Source organism: Aulostomus chinensis, chromosome 1 (assembly GCF_037954235.1).
Source record: "Aulostomus chinensis isolate RoL2024-O1b breed Wild chromosome 1, RoL_Achi_v1.0, whole genome shotgun sequence".
In the NCBI taxonomy this organism is placed as follows: domain Eukaryota; kingdom Metazoa; phylum Chordata; class Actinopteri; order Syngnathiformes; family Aulostomidae; genus Aulostomus; species Aulostomus chinensis.
The window spans coordinates 7,422,423-7,441,582 of record NC_141320.1 but is presented as its reverse complement, the minus strand read 5'-3'; the positions used below and the strand labels follow the sequence as shown (position 1 = coordinate 7,441,582).

At 46.7% G+C, this 19,160-nt stretch overlaps 2 long non-coding RNA genes and 1 other non-coding gene across 4 annotated transcripts in view; all 3 read right to left on the bottom strand.

Annotated features, from left to right (window-relative positions):
* Positions 1–2,253: 2,253 nt before the first annotated feature.
* trnan-guu (transfer RNA asparagine (anticodon GUU)) lies at positions 2,254–2,327 on the bottom strand. The gene has a single exon. It is a non-coding gene; the product is annotated as a tRNA-Asn (tRNA).
* A 5,858-nt stretch (positions 2,328–8,185) lies between these two features.
* Positions 8,186–15,869, bottom strand: LOC147270201 (uncharacterized). Its single transcript, XR_015115676.1, has 3 exons — positions 15,842–15,869; positions 15,501–15,689; positions 8,186–9,033 (listed from the first exon to the last, which is right to left on the bottom strand). It is a non-coding gene; the product is annotated as an uncharacterized LOC147270201 (long non-coding RNA).
* A 10-nt stretch (positions 15,870–15,879) lies between these two features.
* The window catches only part of LOC147270199 (uncharacterized), a 31,567-nt gene continuing 28,286 nt past the window's right edge, over positions 15,880–19,160 (bottom strand). The window contains exon 7 of one of the 2 annotated variants that reach the window (XR_015115675.1): positions 15,880–15,941. This is a non-coding gene — a long non-coding RNA (uncharacterized LOC147270199). Of the gene's footprint in view, positions 15,942–17,587; positions 17,702–19,160 lie in introns of those variants that run through there. The other variant, XR_015115674.1, reaches the window with a different exon arrangement.

Here is a 19,160-nt window from a genome sequence, read left to right as displayed (position 1 = left end):
TTCTTGGGTTCCCTCTTTTATTCATGTGTGATTTTAGTCTCAGCTCTCTGAACCTGAATGGAGCCAGAACCCATTCTAAAAGAGCTGCTCTTTTAAACTCCTGGAGATCAAGAGGATCCTGCCATGTTTGTCCAGGAGACCCACAGCACAACAGTCAGTGAATGGGGATGCAGGCAGGCTTTTAATGGGGGTCATTTGAAGTCCCAAGTCCAGTTGGAGCAGAGGCTGGAGTTTGATTCTCCAGGAGTTTTTGTTGTTGTTTTTTTCACCAGTTTCTTTTGATTTGGAGGAAATCGTTCCAGGTGTTTGAAAGAAGGTGAGAGCAACTTTGGAAAATGTTCAACTGGTGTTTTTATTTTTTTATTTTTTTTAACCTGTCCTGTTCAGCAGCAGCATCCATGTTCCTGGTGCCTTGTTGGACTGAAGCAGTTCTACTCTGCTAAGGAGGAACCTGATAAACTCCTCCTATCACCATCTGTGTTGAACTTTATTAGGAATGGTGTTGGTTCATTGATGAAGCTACCGGACTGAGGCTCAGGAGAGGACAGGAAGAGAGAGCAGGGACAGGACAGGGAGGACAAGGGGGGGGGGACAATAGGAGAAAAACAAACAAAAACAATAACAACAGAAAAAAAGAAAAACATTGGTTGCAGAATTTCCAGTGCAGATTTACCATTTGGTTTAATATCATTTTAAGATAAATGTCTGAGTGTGTGATTATGGGTCAGTTGTGCGCTCCATGCGTGTATGTGTGTATACATGTGTGTATGTGTGTGCTACGGTTTGTCTTGGATGCTGTGGGTAGCTGGCTGTAGCTGATGTGGGGGACCAGGACAACATGCCCCCAGTCCAGGATAGCAGGCAGGTCAGGACCAGGCCACCAGAGCACCCAAAAACCCCCAGAACACAGGGAGCCCCAGGCCACCCCTCCCCCAGGAAACAGCCACAGGCCCAACCCATTATATTCTTTAATATACTGCAATAGTAATGGACCCTCTATGACACTGTAGTGAGGAATCTATCAAGGAGTAAAAATGATTTTAATCAAAGAATTTTGAAGTAAATTTTGAGATCAGTTTGAGCCTCTCTCTCTGTCTCTGTCTCTCTCTCTCTCTCTCTCTCTTTCTCTCTCTCAGGAGCTTTTCAATGAATATTTTAATAAAACAGAACAGGAGACTGAAGAGTGATCACTCAAACCCACAGGCTGAATGGGACATCTCTTAAAAAATATTGAACCACTGAGTAAAACCATAGAAGCGCTCCTGTCTAGTTGGTGCTAACAAGTTAGCTGTTGAGTGAGTCCAGCTGTGCTGTCTAGGAATCCTGGTCAAAAGCCTCCACTCATCAAACAGCTGGTGTGTTGGTGGATCTGTGGATCCTGCTGGAAGAAGCAGGGTGGAGCTCTGAATGGTTCCTGTCTCAAAGAGCTTCTCTGTGCAGCTCCCATCAGCTCCTAAAAACAGGAAACCAGCAGATTCACTGTTGAACGGTGGCATTAAAATGTCTCAAAAGCTGTCCTGTCCACCACTTGTTGGTGCAAAGACATTTAAAAACACCAGTTGAACATTTTCCAAAGTTGCTCTCACTTTCTTTCAAACACCTGGAATGATTTCCTCCAAACCAAAAGAAACTGGTGAAAAAAACAACAACGAAAACTCCTGGAGAATCAAACTCCACCCTCTGCTCCAACTGGACTTGGGACTTCAAATGACCCCCATTAAAAGCCTGCCTGCATCCCCATTCACTGACTGTTGTGCTGTGGGTCTCCTGGACAAACATGGCAGGATCCTCTTGATCTCCAGGAGTTTAAAAGAGCAGCTCTTTTAAAATGGGTTCTGGCTCCATTCAGGTTGAGAGAGCTGAGACTAAAATCACACATGAATGAAAGAGGGAACCCAAGAAAACAAGTCAGCGTGAAAGAGGAGCAGATTTTAAAACTCCTCATCATTTCCACCTCCAGGAGTGAAGCCTCCCGGGAGGCAGAGTTCTCATTCATTTCTCCACCACCTCGCTAACCTGAGCTGGAGCATCTGAGAACCAAACAGTGAGCCGACTCTACAAACTCTGAGCCCCCACTTTACCCACAGCCAGCAGGGCTGCCAGCAACACTGCATGACACACAATGACGAAACTGAAGACTGAAACGTCTCATCCAGAGATCTGTCACGTGGGTCTGCTGTGGAGGGTCAATCTGTCCGTCCACATTCAGATCATAAACGCAGCGACTCCTAAGCACCAGTAGAGCCTGGTCATTGTCCCTGGGTGGGCTTGAACCACCAGCCTCTCGGTTAACAGCCGAGCGCGCTGACCGATTGCACCACAGAGACTCTGAGTCTCCTGCTTTTCATGAAGAGTTTTCAGGCTAAATTCAGTTTGTGAGGTCCACACTGCACATTTGAGGGAACATGAAGGACAGAGGAGAGTCTGACTGTCATGGTGAAAGCCTTCAGCACTAGAACTGAAACAGCCCCACCATCTTAACCCCCCCAGACCAAACAGGCTTCATCAGAAACAGACCCCCCTCCTAGAACATCCAGAGATCATCAGTCTGATTAATAGAACATGGCAAACAATCAAGAAAATGTTATTGTTTGATCAGAAGCTGAAACAATGTTTCTATGTTTGTCTGTTCTGGTCTGAATGAAAGAGGAGGTTTTCTTGGTCATGTGACGTGGATGAGAGTTCAACTAGAACTTCCTGATTCAACAGGATTTTAGTTTGTTGGGATTTTGTCAAAGCCACCAACCAAACCTCTGAGTGGTGCAGATGTCTGCTGCCTCCTCAGAGCAGACTGGAGCTCAGCCTCACTCACCTGTGGGAGCCCCAGCAGAGCCACCGTGTGATGGAGTTTCAGTTTAGGATCCAAGGTCCTGGATTGAATTGGTGTTTTGTGTTTTTAGGCCTCCTGGCACCGATGAATGAATGAACCATTGTTCCAGAGGGAGCTGGTGTCAGGTCAGTCCCTGTTTCTACAAGACCTCCTGCTGCAGAGCCACATTGGGAAACATCCATCCATCCATTTTCGTCCACTTATCCTATTTAAGATTGTGTGTGTGTGTGTGTGTGTGTGTGTGTGTGGGGGGGGGGGGCTGGAGCCTGTCATTGTGAAACATTTGAAACTCAAAATCCTGTTCTTGTCACAATCCTGCTCTCCTAAAACAAGGACTGTTCAGTCAATGGTAGAGCAGAGAGGAGCAGAGGAAGCGTGCTGGGCCCAGAACCCAGAGGTCGATGGATCAAAACCATCCTCTGCTAGAAGAAGAAAAATAAAATGAACAAGTGTCTTTAGAAATGTGTGTCTGTTAAAAAGACGTTCATAAGGATTTTGTCTTCCTCCAGAATCACCAACCATTGTGAGAGTTAACAACAGTCCACTTTCTGACTGAAGCAAAAGTAGACTTCAAAAGGTTTTTCTGATTCAACATAGCAGCTAAATTTCCATTTCTCCACTGATTATCTGTTAAGGTTCATGGGGGGGTGGAGCCTATCACAGCTGACATTGGTCGAGGGGCGTGGTTCACCCTGGACAGGGCACCAGTCCATCACAGGACCAACACATAGAGACAGACAACCATTCACTCTCACAGTCACACCTACAGTCAATTTAGAGTATCAGTCAGCCTCATCCTCTCTTGATGTCTTTGGACTGTGGGAGGAAGCTGGAGTACCAGAGAGAACCCACGCAGGAACAGGAGAACATGCAGACTCCACACAGAAAGATCCTGTGCTGGAGCCGGGACTGGAACCTGGAACCTTCTTGCTGTGAGGCCACAGTGCTGACCACTGCACCACCATGCTGGATTTTCTGTAACGTCAAGTACATCTGAACTGGCACTTGACAGTGACAGCAGGAGAACAAAAATCCCAGTGTGTCATCAACATTTCCTGTCAAATCAATGATAGAAGCTGTTGAATTTCTGGATCAGACCAAGGAGAAAGGAGCCCCAATGAAAGAGTGATGGTTCTTGATTCTGATTTTGTTCTTCACTCCTACACCAGAGAGTGAAAATGAGGGCTGGCTGGGAGCAACTGCCTGCTTCAGAGTGGGAGGAGCCTCAGGACTTTCCAGTGAGAGCTGCAAACTTCCACCAGCGCCCAGTGCCAGCAGGTCTTCATGATGGAGCTGAGAAGAACACAACAACACCAGAGCACTGGAGAGGAGCACAACACTTCTTTGCTTCCTGGCCACTCTCATGTCTGTCTGTCCATCTGGAGCTGGGGGGAGGAGCTTCACATGTTTTTTATTTTCTTAAAAAGGGAATGTCATGACTTCCTCTGTATGTTAGAATATGAACTACTAAAAATGTTCATCCACAGTTTAAAGTTAGAATTAAATTTAAAGTAGAAAACTCTTCCCTCTTCAATCCTGTCACTCAGTGTTGTAAACTGTTTCAAACAAATTCTACTGTTCAACAGTTCAAGTGTTTCTAATGAAGCTGAATGTTCTCCTCTACTTTCCTCAATTGGGTTTCTTTCATGTCCTCCTGAGATCAAAGACAGAATTCTAGGTACAAATAAAGACACTATCAAAGCCTCCTGATGACATCATCATCAATTCTGTCTTTGATCTGTGTCTGTCCAGCCGGTCCTGAGTGGATACAACAGTTTCCCATGGGTGACTCTGTCGTGGTCTCTCTCCTGCTGTCTCCAACTCTCAGAGTGCTTCTACTGGTTTCTCCCCATCGTCCCTGTTGCTAGGCAGAGCACTGGTTAGGACTGAGGCCAGTGATGTCATCACCTCCAGCTGAGACCTGCCAGGTGGTCCTGCTTCATTCAACTCTGCTGCCTCTGCCACTGCCCTGACTGGTGAGGCTGACAGCAGGTTCTCTCTCATCTAAACTCTCTGTTTACAATGGAGGCTGAAATCCTTGTGATTGGTGGTTCAATCATCAGGTCTGTTGAACTCCCAGGTGCCATCACCTGCTGTCTTCCTGGTGCCAAAGTTGTGGACATTATTGAACGTCTCCAGGACTCATCGATCTCCACCCCTCAGCTCACATCCTGATTATACAGGTGTGTGTGAATGACATCACGAAGAGGCAGCCAATCATACTTCATGACCAGCTTGAGTCTCTTGCTAGTTCAAATCAGAGTCTGGGTAAATTCTGTGTTTTTTCTGGCTCCATCTCTGCTCCTTCCAGAAGCAGGGAGCATTTCAGCCTCTTTCCAGTCTGCATGAATGCTGAAAGGCTTCTGTACTGTTTGGCTTTGCTGTTCCCTGCAGCTTGGACATCAGATTAGAACGAACCACACTCACTAACTCACCTGTTCTTAACCACTGAGAGCTGATTTGGTTAAACATGGAAAAACACTGACTCACCATGAGGATGTTCTCCTGCCCTGTGTGGGTGGAGCCAAGAGAGTAAAAAGACTGAGACCCAGAAATCAGGGCTTCTTCTCCTCCATCTTAAGGTGGTCAGACTGAAGTCTCAGCTCTGACTCTGGATCTGTTCTCTGTGTGCCAACATAAATGTGATTGGACCAGAGAAGTTGATGAGTATTTAGTGAACCTTTCCACTGAGGTGGAACCATCCTGGGAAGAAGGAGAGGAAATGAAAGCTTCTCAGTGTAAAGTTTTAATTAAGCTGGCCAGCAGTTGAACCTAGAAGCTTCTGATTTGTAGTCAGACACATTATCCAGTGTGCCACTACCCCTGAGATCAGTGTAGTGTGTTCATGTGTACTTGGTTTTACAGAAAATCCCAAAATTCTGGTGGCATTTTCAGGGGACAAAATGGTGCAATGGTTCGTGCTGTTGCCACACAGCAAGAAGGCTCTGGGTTTGCATGTTCTCCCTGTTCCTGTGTGGGTTCTCTCTGGTACTCCAGCTTCCTCCCACAGTCCAAAGACATCAAGAGGGGACGAGGCTGATTGATACTCTAAATTGACCGTAGGTGTGATTGTGAGTGTGAAAGGTTGTCTGTCTCTATGTGTTTGTCCTGTGATGGACTGGTGACCTGTCCAGGATGAACCACGCCTCTCACCCATTGTCAGCTGTGATAGGCTCCACCCCCCATGAACCACTGCAGATAATCAGTATAGAAATGGAAATTTAGCTGCTATGTTGAATCACAAAAACCTTTTGAAGTAAACTTTTGCTTCAGTCAGAAAGGAGACTGTTGTTAACTCACAATGGTTTGTGATTCTGCAGAACCTGGGCCCAGAACCTCTGGTTCTGGTCCCAGCTCTCTTCCTCTGCTCCTCTCTGCTCTACCATCTATTGAACAGGTCTTGATTTAGGAGAGCAGGATTGAGACAAGAACAGGAATGTGAGAGTTGAAGGTTCCCAATTTGGCTCTGAAGCCTCAGCAGGTAAAGATTCATCTGTTATTTCAGAGGTGATTTGAAGAATTCATTGTTGCTGAACTGTTGATGCTTCAATTTCTGGACGTTCACTGGTGGAATGTTTGAGGGTCAGAGGTGAAAAGAGGACAAGTGCACCTGTTGTGTGTGATGGGGCACCAGCATGGAGGAAGTTGTCAAACATTTCCAGCAAAACAGCAGGAAACTTCATTAAATAATTAAAATTATTTAATTCAGTGTTTAACTCCCAGGCCTCTGTAATAAAACCCAAGGAACAACTGACCACCTCACCATGACTTCACCCTGATAACCAGGAGGTAACCTGGTAGTCAGAGCAGCGGTGCTCAGGTCTGTGGACTCAGAGGAGGGTTCTTCTTCTGGTCCTGGGTCTGAAGACATCAGCAGCCTTGTTGGAGTCAACTGGGATGTTCCTCTCAATATCCAGCAGCATTAAATCAGAGAGCCTGTCTGCTCCATGGCTCCTCCTGAGCTGGTCCTGGATCAGCTTCAGTTTGGAGAGTCACTGTTACACTGGAGCAGAGGTCACTGGCAGTGCTGCATATACTGGGAGGAGCCTGTGGCTCTGGGTACACTGTGCCCATGTTGTTGGCTTGAAGGCAGCTCAGCGTTACTGCACATTGTTGTTTTGGAGAGTTCAAGATGAGGAGAACACCTCAAGTTCAGGACATTTTCTTCCCAGAGTGATAAAAGCAGCCAACACCCCCAGCACAGAGAGGCTGGGAGAGACCTGCCACACCTCTCCAGAGACCTGGGACATGATGGCAGTGGTGGGATTTGAACCCACGCCTCCTCAGAGACTGGGGCCTTAATCCAGCACCTTAGACCACTCGGCCACACCACCTCACTGAGCTAGTTAGTGAGTTGGTCTGCTAAAGGAGTGTTGAAGAGGAAGTAACAATGACATCAAACTGATTCTGAAGGGGGACCCCTTCCCTCCTGCAGTCACTGGAAGGGATGACAGCACTGCTAGAAGAAGCCGGGAAAGAAATGGAAAAAGGACTCAATTTAAACAGAGCCGTTCTACCTCAGCACGCCAAGCTAGCAAACCCCCTTTTGTTACCAGATGGCCATGCTATCCCTGAGCCATGTGACCTGGATAAGATGGGTGAACTACAGCTGATCGCCATGCTAGCAAACCCCCTTTTGTCTGGTTTGGTTGTTGTTTGGTGACTGTGGATGAACACACAGGAGAAGTTGAGCATGAATCTGTGTTCCTGTTCACTTGAATATCTGCAGGAGTAGCAGGTGGAAATACTACTGTTTATTTTTGTTCTGATTTCAGAATTGTTGACACGATGGTGTCGGATTAAAGCATCTTCACCTTCCAGATGCTGGTCTCCTTCTGGGGTCCTGACTGACCTCCATCTTGTGTTCTGGATCCACCTGAACCCAGCAGCTCCAGATCCCTTCACTCCCTTACAGGGATAGAAAATGGCTGCTGGATGGAAGTCCCCCAACTGTGGCTGTTCTGAAACTCTTCTCCTCAGTCACTCCTGAGTTGACACTGAGATGGAAACTCTGAGTATCAGGTTCAGAACAGCTGATCTGAGTCGGTCCAATCAACTGTGAGTGTGTTCACCTTGAGTGTCACAAGTGCACAACCACGACAAAATGACATCATCAATGGAGCCCCGATACCACGAGTCACCATGACAACCAAGAACAAAATAACAAGTTACTTTGAAAAAAGACCTTCATTCCTTCATGGATCCATCGCCAATATGAGCCTTCCCAGTCTGTCAGGGGGTAGAATTCAGTCACCACCAATGACATCAGAGTCAGAGTTTAGAGATCAAAGACAGACATTAAAGCCTCTCTGATAAAACAAAAATATAGTGTAGTACACTGGAAAAGAATATTGCAGTATATTAAATATGATGTTTCCATGGAGGGGCAGTTTGACATTTTTATTTTGGATGCATTTATATTTTAGAATCAGAAAGACAGTTACAATGACATCATCAAGACAAAACCTGGTGTTACAAAGGTGAGGTGAACAATTTTCACAATCAATCCAAAATTTAGGCCTGAAGTTAGAAAATAATATTAGCTAGCTGGCTACGTTAGCTAGTTAACGTTAGCAAGCTGGTGATATTTAGCACCACCAACTAGTTAAACAAGGTCAACAGCTGTTATGATGATGGTCACATGATTTAACCTTCCTCCTGTGGGACCTGTTTTAGGATTTAAATGCATCAAAGAACCACATCAATTTGTTTATTGTATCAAGGATTTTTGACTTTGTCAGGAACCTCTAGTTCAACAAAATAAAAGAAAAAATGTTTTTCACTGAATTATGAAATCATTAGGATTGGTTTAGACCCAGTTATCAAAATAAGATGACAAAGCAACAATCAGAGCCAAACCTGAAGTCAGAAGTGCACTGTCAGCAACACTGCCAGCAGCTCCTCTCCCAGTCATGGGAGCTTCAGGGACTCTCATCAGCCTCGTTCTCCCATCGACCTACACAACAACACAACAAACAAAGACCATCCTTGATGTGTCTGCATAGAATGCATTTGTGTTGTGGACCCACATCCACCAAGAGTGGAACAGCGTCCTCCTCAGCAGCCCTGCCTCAACACCAACCAGAACAGCCACAGCCACAACCCCACTCAGGATCTGGTTCCAGATGAAAGAGGTGTCAGGTCTGCCCAAGCAGTCAGGACAGCAGGACAAACGGATTGTGCTTCAACTGCAGGAAACATCTCTGCAGAGAACACACAGAAGTGTCACATATGAATCTAAACACAATCAATCAATCAATCAATCAATATTTCCATGGATAAGGAAGCCTAACAAGGTCACCAAGAGATGGAAACAACTTGGAGGATAGAAAATTGTTTTAGTTTATTTGACAGCTGATTGAAGACGTGGGTCAAAACTGACCGTGACCATAGAGATGGGAACAGAAAGCTGACACTAGAGGAAGGTTCCAGCTCTGAAAAAGGAGTTTGATCAAAATCTTGAACTGCCAGTAGAAATGTCCTTTTGTATGTTGACCTTTGTTGACAGAAGTCACTTTAGCTTGGCAGTGACAAGAATGGCTGCTAGCTTGACAAAGAACTGCACAAACCAGGTTCAAGCTGGACTTTGGACCCTGGTATCTGCAACGACTCCATCAACTCCTAATCTAGCAGCTCTGCTGGGTCCAACTATTTTACAGAACATTTGACAGACCTGTGGAGCAGTGAGGACAGACATGAGTTGATCACATGATCCACTGAAGCACCATTTTACCTGCCACTGAGGTCACCAACATGAGCTGGAGTTGGGAATCTTGAACTGAACCTGGTATCACAGCGACACCTACTGCTGCAAAATGGAACAGCAACATTGAACCCAAGTACAGGATTGGAGGGAGACTGATGGTCGCTGTTTGGGTTTTTGAAGAACAAAGAGGGCGTGGCTTCAAGCTGGATTCTCAGAGACTATTTCCCCAACCTCTACATTGGCATCTACACTGTCATCCAGTCATGTGACTGAAGTCATCAGTCACGTGACTGAAGTCATCAGTCATGTCAGTGATGTCACTCTGCAGGACTGTCATTGCCATCACATTCTAGAAAAGAATCCAGTCTCCTCATTTCTTGGGCAGTTTTGCTCTTAAAACACTTGACAGTTCCAGGAGATTTAGTCTGGCTCAAGATCTTCAGATCAACCCAGGACAGAAGGCTATGACTCCATTGGATTGTATCGTTGGAGCATTCAGAGATCTGGTGGATCTCAGTAGGAGCTGTATTTATCCACTGAATGATCCTGGTCAATGTGATCCTGCTCCTTCATCTCTAAGGCTGACAGAGCAGGAGGACCTGACTGAGAAGAAAGCTGCACTTGAGCAGCTTCAGTCTCTGAGTGACAACACACAGGCAGAAAACCAGAATTTGAGGAAACAAGTTTCTACTCTTGAACGTGAGAATAAAAGAGCAATCCAGGAGCTACAGAACCTCACTGCTGTGGTGGCCAACCTCAAAACAGTCCAGGACAAGAACCAGACTCAGATAGAAGATCTGAACGCAACAGTCCACAGTCTTCAGTGTGAGGGGAGGAAGGTTGATGGAGAGAACCATGAGCTCAGAAAAGAGCTGACCCAGGTTCAGTCTCTGAGGGAGAGTGAACAGGTGGAGATGAAATGTCTTGAGGAAGACCTGACTGAGACGAAAAGTGCACTTGATCAGCTTCAGTCTCTGTGTGACAAGAGATGGACAGAAAACCAGAATTTGTGGGGACAGGTTTCTAGTCTTGGACAAGAGAAGATCATTGCATATCAGCTGGTAGAGAACATGTCTGCCATGGTGGGTAACCTTGAATCTGTGAGGGAGGAGAACCAGACTCAGATCAGAAACCTGAACACACAAGTCCACAATCTTCAGCTTGAGGTGAAGATGGTTTACAAGGAGAAGTGTGACCTCAAGTGTGAGCTCAACTCCATCCAGGCAGAGAAGAACAAAATGAGACAAGAACTCACTGAGAAGAAGACAACTCTTGAACAGCTGAGGTCCCAGAGTGAGGAGAGAGAGGCAGAAAATGGATGTTTGAGGAGACGAGTTTCTACTGCATCTCAGGGGACAGGGACCTTCACTGCTGAGTTGGCCCACCTTGAATCAAGGAAGGACCAGGACCCCACAAAGACTGGCAGTCTGAACGGTGAAGTTCAGAGTCTTCTATGTGCAGTGAGAACACAAAAGAAGAAAAGGAGCAGTGCTCAGAGGGAAATCCTGGGAAATCTTCATGATTTAAAAAGCTGTTTGAAAGAGGAAAATCATGACCTTCAAGCGAAGGTCCAGCAAACTTCTGAAGAGCAAACAGACTCTCCCCTACGTCCAGCCAGAGAAGAGCAAACAGACTCTCCCCCACGTCCAGCCAGAGAAGAGCAAACAGACTCTCCCCTACGTCCAGCCAGAGAAGAGCAAGCAGACTCTCCCCTACGTCCAGCCAGAGAAGAGCAAGCAGACTCTCCCCTACGTCCAACCAGAGAAGAGCAAGCAGACTCTCCCCTACGTCCAGCCAGAGAAGAGCAAGCAGACTCTCCCCTACGTCCAGCCAGAGAAGAGCAAGCAGACTCTCCCCTACGTCCAGCCAGAGAAGAGCCAGCAGACTCTCCCCTACGTCCAGCCAGAGAAGAGCAAGCAGACGCTCTCACATGTTCTTCTGCAGAAGAGCGACGGGATTCTGCTGCATGTCCTGTGACTGAAGAGCAGAATGATGGGGGCACCCTGGAGACTGGACCTGCTGCGGGTCAAACCAGAGGTCTACTGAGCCGTGTGACATCTGGTGTAGAAGATGCTCTGTTCATGTTCATAGTTTTTTTTTTGTGTGCTTTTCCTCAACTTTGTTTTCTTTGTTTGTTATATATGATGATACCTTGATCACCACAGCAGTTGATCCCAGCTTGATTAGCTGTGTCCTTTGCAGTCTAAAGCACTTTAGTGACACCTGTGGGGTCCCTTATCCTCACTGACCACAGGGATTCAGCCTCACTGAAGGAGAGGGAACCTTCCAGGTTGCAGCTCCTAGACTCTGGAACGCTCTCCCTCTGGACATGAGGACGCTGAGGACACCTTTAGAAAGATGCTAAAGACCCATTTGTTTAGTAATATTATTGTTCATGGAATCGTCCCTCTGTACCTGCCCACACAGGTCAAAAGGTCAAATGATTCCCTGTTTAAAACAGCTCTTCCATCGCATGGATGTGCATCCCAACAGTCAGAACTCACAGACGCTCCTATTCCCTCCAGTGTGAGGCACTACGAGTGACTGATGAGGGTCAGGGGGGTCAGGGTAGTCCTGATAGTGGGTCTGAATGAGGTTGTTAGGGAGGGATAAGGTAGTGGCAGAGTTCAGGCTGTTGCTGTGCTCCAACAGTTGAGACAGGGCAGGACAAAAAATGACCTCCTGATGGCGTTGGGAGTGATTCTTACAAGAACCAATCAATAAAAGTGGGTGGTGACCTGCTCATGTGACGCTTGTGTTGATGATTACTGGGTCTCCTCCATGCTCATTTATCATGAATGAATCCCTCTGAGTAAAACACCTGATGACTCCTGAGTTGTTTCACAAAATGCGTGTGTGTGTGTGTGTGTGTGTGTGTGTGTGTGGGCAATATGTGTTATGGTTGTTATGGAGTTTAAGGTTATTATCTCTGTCTCTTGTGTCTTTGTCTTTGTCATCCTCCCCTTCGTCCGTCCTGGATTTTTGACCTTGGTTGCAGGAAGCATGTGACCTCAACTCCTTTTTCTGTGTTGCTGAACGTAGAGCCTTGCTTCATTGTGCTCGCTAAAGTGTGATCCTCCCTGCTAATTCCTTATTTCATTGACTAATTACCCACCAAAAATTAATACCTAATTGCTTTATTTGGCTGAAGTTTAAAAGACCATCATTCTGGTAGCAACAGTCTTTCTGCCTTGTAAACACGCTAAGCTAACGATGGCTTCTCCCTCTTGCTCTCCTCTCTCCTGCTCAGAGTGCCACATGTTTTGTTCCTCCTCTGCCTCCTTTAGTGATACTGATAAGTGTGTTAAATGTAGTTTTCTTGTTGTGTTGGAGGTGAGGCTTAGCGATGTTGAATTGGACCTGCAGCGGCTCTGCACCAAAAGCTGCGAGAGCTAGCCAGCCCTCATTAGCTGGTGCACACCACCTTAGCTTAGCTCCTAGCTTAGGTCCAACTAGCGCTCCCCCAGCAGCTCCCAAGCATCTAGGAGAGCACCAAGAAAAGTTGGGCCTAAGCTAGGATGTGCTTGCTCATGAAGAATTGTTGGGTGTAAATTCATTTAAGGAGTGTTGAACTGGACCTGTTCTACTTGTAAAGTGTAACTTTGGTTGTTATTTGGTACTTTACAGGGTGATGACTTGACTTCATTGCAGCTTTGACCTGAGCAGGTGTTCATCCTCATCTCAGTAACAGGGGACACTTTATCACACCAGTGGACAAACATCAGCATTCATCACCCAGCAGCTCCTCTGATCAACAGAATAAGTTAAAGTATTGTGGAGAAGGAGGCCCTACCTCTCACATGCTAAGCTAGCACTCTACCATTTGAGCTAATTCCCCTGTTAAGGAGCACAGCAGATGATGCATGTTGACCTTCATCATGGTTGAATGAGCGTCACCAGTACCGTAAATGACCAATTTGTAGCCCGGGCGTTTAAAAGAGACCAGGGGCCCGTTTCACAAAGCAGGTTTAGAGTGCTGCTCAGTAAAGTTGCCATGACTTGAGATTCTCTTCCTGCTGGGTCCATTTCAACATTCTTATCCTTCCTATCACTGGAGATAAAGTATCAGTCAGGGCTGTACTTGATTAGTACTGCATATAGTACACATCAGTCACTGCCATTACACAGTGGAATGGTAGTTGAAGTACTGTTTACCATCAAGCTGAAAACTGTTGTGGTCTTTGACAGTTCTCTTGTTTCTGAATGAAAATCCTGTGAAGGAGAATCATGGAGACATCCTAAAAATGGCTGAGGTCTCTGAGCTGCAGCAGGTCTGAGCTGCTTTTGATGCCCAGATGATGAGGAGGCAGTGAATGGTGGGTTTGGTGGAGCTGGAAAAAGGCTGCAGGTGGGGAGGGGTCTGCTGGTGTCAGGACTTCCTCTCCAGGTCTGAGGGCTTCCCCCTGCAGTTCCCACAAACACCACAACAGTCCTGGAACCCCTGCAGATGGTGGAGGACCATGATGACCCCGATGCACCATCAGGCCATCAAAAACCAGTCCTGATGGTCAAAAAGGTCCCTCCACTCATCCAGGCTCAACTCTAGAAGAAGCTTCTGGAACAGATGAGCAAACACTCTCATCTCTCTCAACACTCATGATGTAAACACACTGGCAAACCAACGTTTCCCACAATGTTGATTTTTACAATTTCCTTCAATGTTTGAAAAACATCAAAGTGGACAAAACCCAGATGGTCCAAACCTGTTTCCTGTCTCCTGCCATTGTGGAGAGCCTCTGTTCTGTCCTGCTGCTGTCCAGTTGTCTCTACTGAGCTCCTCTGCTGGTTCCACCTTGAAGAGGGTCTGAGCTAAAACTGAACCTTGGGGAACTTCAACCTTTGATCTCAGAGTTTTGTGTTTGATCTTAGAAGTCTTTGTTCTCTCAATGTCAAGTGTTTTATTCTTTTTGCTGTTTTCCCCACACTTGAAGGAGAGTTGTACCAATCAAGAACATCAGGCAGTATTGCACTCCAAACCAAACTGCTTTTTCTCGTTTTTATTTTTTCTTCATTTTTTCATCCACACCTACTGATCTTGGATCTGCTGCCCATTCCTGCCTGGTAAAAGAAGGAACCAGCACCTGGTTCTCCAGGCTGAATGAACTCCAGGACGTTGGCCAGCTTGCACCAGGCGCTGACCCAGGTCCTGCATGGGAGATACTGTCAGTTCTGTTCTGCCCTGCTCACAACCACAGGCTGGTGTTGAGGCCTGCAGCAACCAGGGCCCCAGTCACCAAGAGTATAAAGGCTGGTCATTGTGGCAGTGGGAGGAGTCAAAATGAAGACCAACCAATGTGAGCAGGACGTTCCTGGAGAAGTCAGAAGAACTTGACCATGTCTCCTACAGTACCCAGGAGGCCTGGGAGTTGTTGAAGGAAGCTCCAAAAGCAAAGAGCAGACAGGAGGATATCAAAAGAAAAGATCCAGACATAGTCCTCCTCTGAGTCCACAGACCTGAGCACCGCTGCTCTGACAACCACGTTACCTCCTGGTTATCAGGGTGAAGTCAATAAAATAATTAATAATAATAATAAAAGAAATAAATAATACTAAATCAAGGCCAGTTTAATAAATGGTAGAGCAGAGGAAGAGAGGTGGGCCCAGAACCCAGAGGTTGATGGATCAAAACCATCCTCTGCTCAAAGAAAGGAGCAAAATAAACCTGGTTATTTTGAAATGTGAATCTGTTAAAAAGAGGTGGAAATCAGAATTCAAACCATTGAGAGAGTTAATAACATTCTACTTTTCCACTGAAGCAAAAGAAGTCTTCAGAAGGTTTTAGTGATTCAACATAGCAGCTAAGTTTCCATTTCTATACTGATTGTCTGCAATGGTTCATGGGGGTGGAGCCTATCACAGCTGACATCAGGTGAGGAGGGGGTTCACCCTTGATGGGTCGCCAGTCCCTCCCAGGACCAACACAGACACAGACAGACAACCATTCACACTCACAGTCACACTTACAGTCAATTTAGAGTATCAATCAGCCTCGTCCCCTCTTGATGTCTTTGGACTGTGGGAGGAAGCTGGAGAACCAGAGAGAACCCACACAGGAACAGGGAGAACCTGCAGGAGGGGTGGAGATCGATGAGTCCTGGAGACGTTCAATAATGTCCACAACTTTGGCACCAGGAAGACAGCAGGTGATGGCACCTGGGAGTTCAACAGACCTGATGATTGAACCACCAATCACAAGGATTTCAGCCTCCATTGTAAACAGAGAGTTTAGATGAGAGAGAACCTGCTGTCAGCCTCACCAGTCAGGGCAGTGGCAGAGGCAGCAGAGTTGAATGAAGCAGGATCACCTGGCAGGTCTCAGCTGGAGGTGATGACATCACTGGCCTCAGTCCTCACCAGTGCTCTGCCTAGCAACAGGGACGATGGGGAGAAACCAGTAGAAGCACTCTGAGAGTTGGAGACAGCAGGAGAGAGACCACGACAGAGTCACCCATGGGAAACTGTTGTATCCACTCAGGACCGGCTGGACAGACACAGATCAAAGACAGAATTGATGATGATGTCATCAGGAGGCTTTGATAGTGTCTTTATTTGTACCTAGAATTCTGTCTTTGATCTCAGGAGGACATGAAAGAAACCCAATTGAGGAAAGTAGAGGAGAACATTCAGCTTCATTAGAAACACTTGAACTGTTGAACAGTAGAATTTGTTTGACACAGTTTACAACACTGAGTGACAGGATTGAAGAGGGAAGAGTTTTCTACTTTAAATTTAATTCTAACTTTAAACTGGAGATGAACATTTTTAGTAGTTCATATTCTAACATACAGAGGAAGTCATGACATTCCCTTTTTAAGAAAATAAAAAACATGTGAAGCTCCTCCCCCCAGCTCCAGATGGACAGACAGACATGAGAGTGGCCAGGAAGCAAAGAAGTGTTGTGCTCCTCTCCAGTGCTCTGGTGTTGTTGTGTTCTTCTCAGCTCCATCATGAAGACCTGCTGGCACTGGGCGCTGGTGGAAGTTTGCAGCTCTCACTGGAAAGTCCTGAGGCTCCTCCCACTCTGAAGCAGGCAGTTGCTCCCAGCCAGCCCTCACTTTCACTCTCTGGTGTAGGAGTGAAGAACAAAATCAGAATCAAGAACCATCACTCTTTCATTGGGGCTCCTTTCTCCTTGGTCTGATCCAGAAATTCAACAGCTTCTATCATTGATTTGACAGGAAATGTTGATGACACACTGGGATTTTTGTTCTCCTGCTGTCACTGTCAAGTGCCAGTTCAGATGTACTTGACGTTACAGAAAATCCAGCATGGTGGTGCAGTGGTCAGCACTGTGGCCTCACAGCAAGAAGGTTCCAGGTTCCAGTCCCGGCTCCAGCACAGGATCTTTCTGTGTGGAGTCTGCATGTTCTCCTGTTCCTGCGTGGGTTCTCTCTGGTACTCCAGCTTCCTCCCACAGTCCAAAGACATCAAGAGAGGATGAGGCTGACTGATACTCTAAATTGACTGTAGGTGTGACTGTGAGAGTGAATGGTTGTCTGTCTCTATGTGTTGGTCCTGTGATGGACTGGTGCCCTGTCCAGGGTGAACCACGCCCCTCGACCAATGTCAGCTGTGATAGGCTCCACCCCCCCATGAACCTTAACAGATAATCAGTGGAGAAATGGAAATTTAGCTGCTATGTTGAATCAGAAAAACCTTTTGAAGTCTACTTTTGCTTCAGTCAGAAAGTGGACTGTTGTTAACTCTCACAATGGTTGGTGATTCTGGAGGAAGACAAAATCCTTATGAACGTCTTTTTAACAGACACACATTTCTAAAGACACTTGTTCATTTTATTTTTCTTCTTCTAGCAGAGGATGGTTTTGATCCATCGACCTCTGGGTTCTGGGCCCAGCACGCTTCCTCTGCTCCTCTCTGCTCTACCATTGACTGAACAGTCCTTGTTTTAGGAGAGCAGGATTGTGACAAGAACAGGATTTTGAGTTTCAAATGTTTCACAATGACAGGCTCCAGCCCCCCCCCCCCCCACACACACACACACACACACACACACACACAATCTTAAATAGGATAAGTGGACGAAAATGGATGGATGGATGTTTCCCAATGTGGCTCTGCAGCAGGAGGTCTTGTAGAAACAGGGACTGACCTGACACCAGCTCCCTCTGGAACAATGGTTCATTCATTCATCGGTGCCAGGAGGCCTAAAAACACAAAACACCAATTCAATCCAGGACCTTGGATCCTAAACTGAAACTCCATCACACGGTGGCTCTGCTGGGGCTCCCACAGGTGAGTGAGGCTGAGCTCCAGTCTGCTCTGAGGAGGCAGCAGACATCTGCACCACTCAGAGGTTTGGTTGGTGGCTTTGACAAAATCCCAACAAACTAAAATCCTGTTGAATCAGGAAGTTCTAGTTGAACTCTCATCCACGTCACATGACCAAGAAAACCTCCTCTTTCATTCAGACCAGAACAGACAAACATAGAAACATTGTTTCAGCTTCTGATCAAACAATAACATTTTCTTGATTGTTTGCCATGTTCTATTAATCAGACTGATGATCTCTGGATGTTCTAGGAGGGGGGTCTGTTTCTGATGAAGCCTGTTTGGTCTGGGGGGGTTAAGATGGTGGGGCTGTTTCAGTTCTAGTGCTGAAGGCTTTCACCATGACAGTCAGACTCTCCTCTGTCCTTCATGTTCCCTCAAATGTGCAGTGTGGACCTCACAAACTGAATTTAGCCTGAAAACTCTTCATGAAAAGCAGGAGACTCAGAGTCTCTGTGGTGCAATCGGTCTCAGCTGGAGGTGATGACATCACTGGCCTCAGTCCTCACCAGTGCTCTGCCTAGCAACAGGGACGATGGAGAGAAACTAGGAGAAGCACTCTGAGAGTTGGAGACAGCAGGAGGAGAGAGACCACGACAGAGTCACCCATGGGAAACTGTTGGATCCACTCAGGACCGGCTGCTCCAGAGAGGTCCAGGCACCTGGAGCCACTAGATCAGTTTGATCTTTGAGCAGCACAAAGTAGTTTGACACACAAAGAAGGTCGTCTGGAGAGAAGAGAGGAAGAGAAATCCGTCTCCCTTCTCTTCAACGGACGAACACAGGAGAGGACGGACATCAGATGGACAGAGAGCAACACTGCTGGACTCTCACAGCTGAGAGGGCGTCCAGCTGCAGCCAGGAGACAAACAGGGACGCTGCTTGAGGACATCATCCAGGAGGCTCTCCATGGTGTGGAGCTGGGGTCTCAGACTGGAAGCTCTGGCTGCTGAGTTGTCCAACCAGCCGTCACATCACCTCCTGAGCTCTCAGCCTCCTCTTGACCAGGTTCTGGATGCTGACTCAGCAGGAGACAGGAAAGTAATCAATGTTGAAGGAATTTCAAAGCGTCCATCAACCTGAAGGACAAACTCCTTCACTGTGTGGGAGGTTCAGAGTCCCTGGTTTGATTGCAGCTTTGACCTGAGCAGGTGTTCATCCTCATCTCAGTAACAGGGGGACACTTTATCACAGCAGTGGACAAACATCAGCATTCATCACCCAGCAGCTCCTCTGATCAACAGAACAAGCTGAAGTATTCTGAGAAGGAGGGCATGGATCCCTCTACCTCTCACATGCTAAGCTAACACTCTACCATTGGAGCTAAGTCCCTGC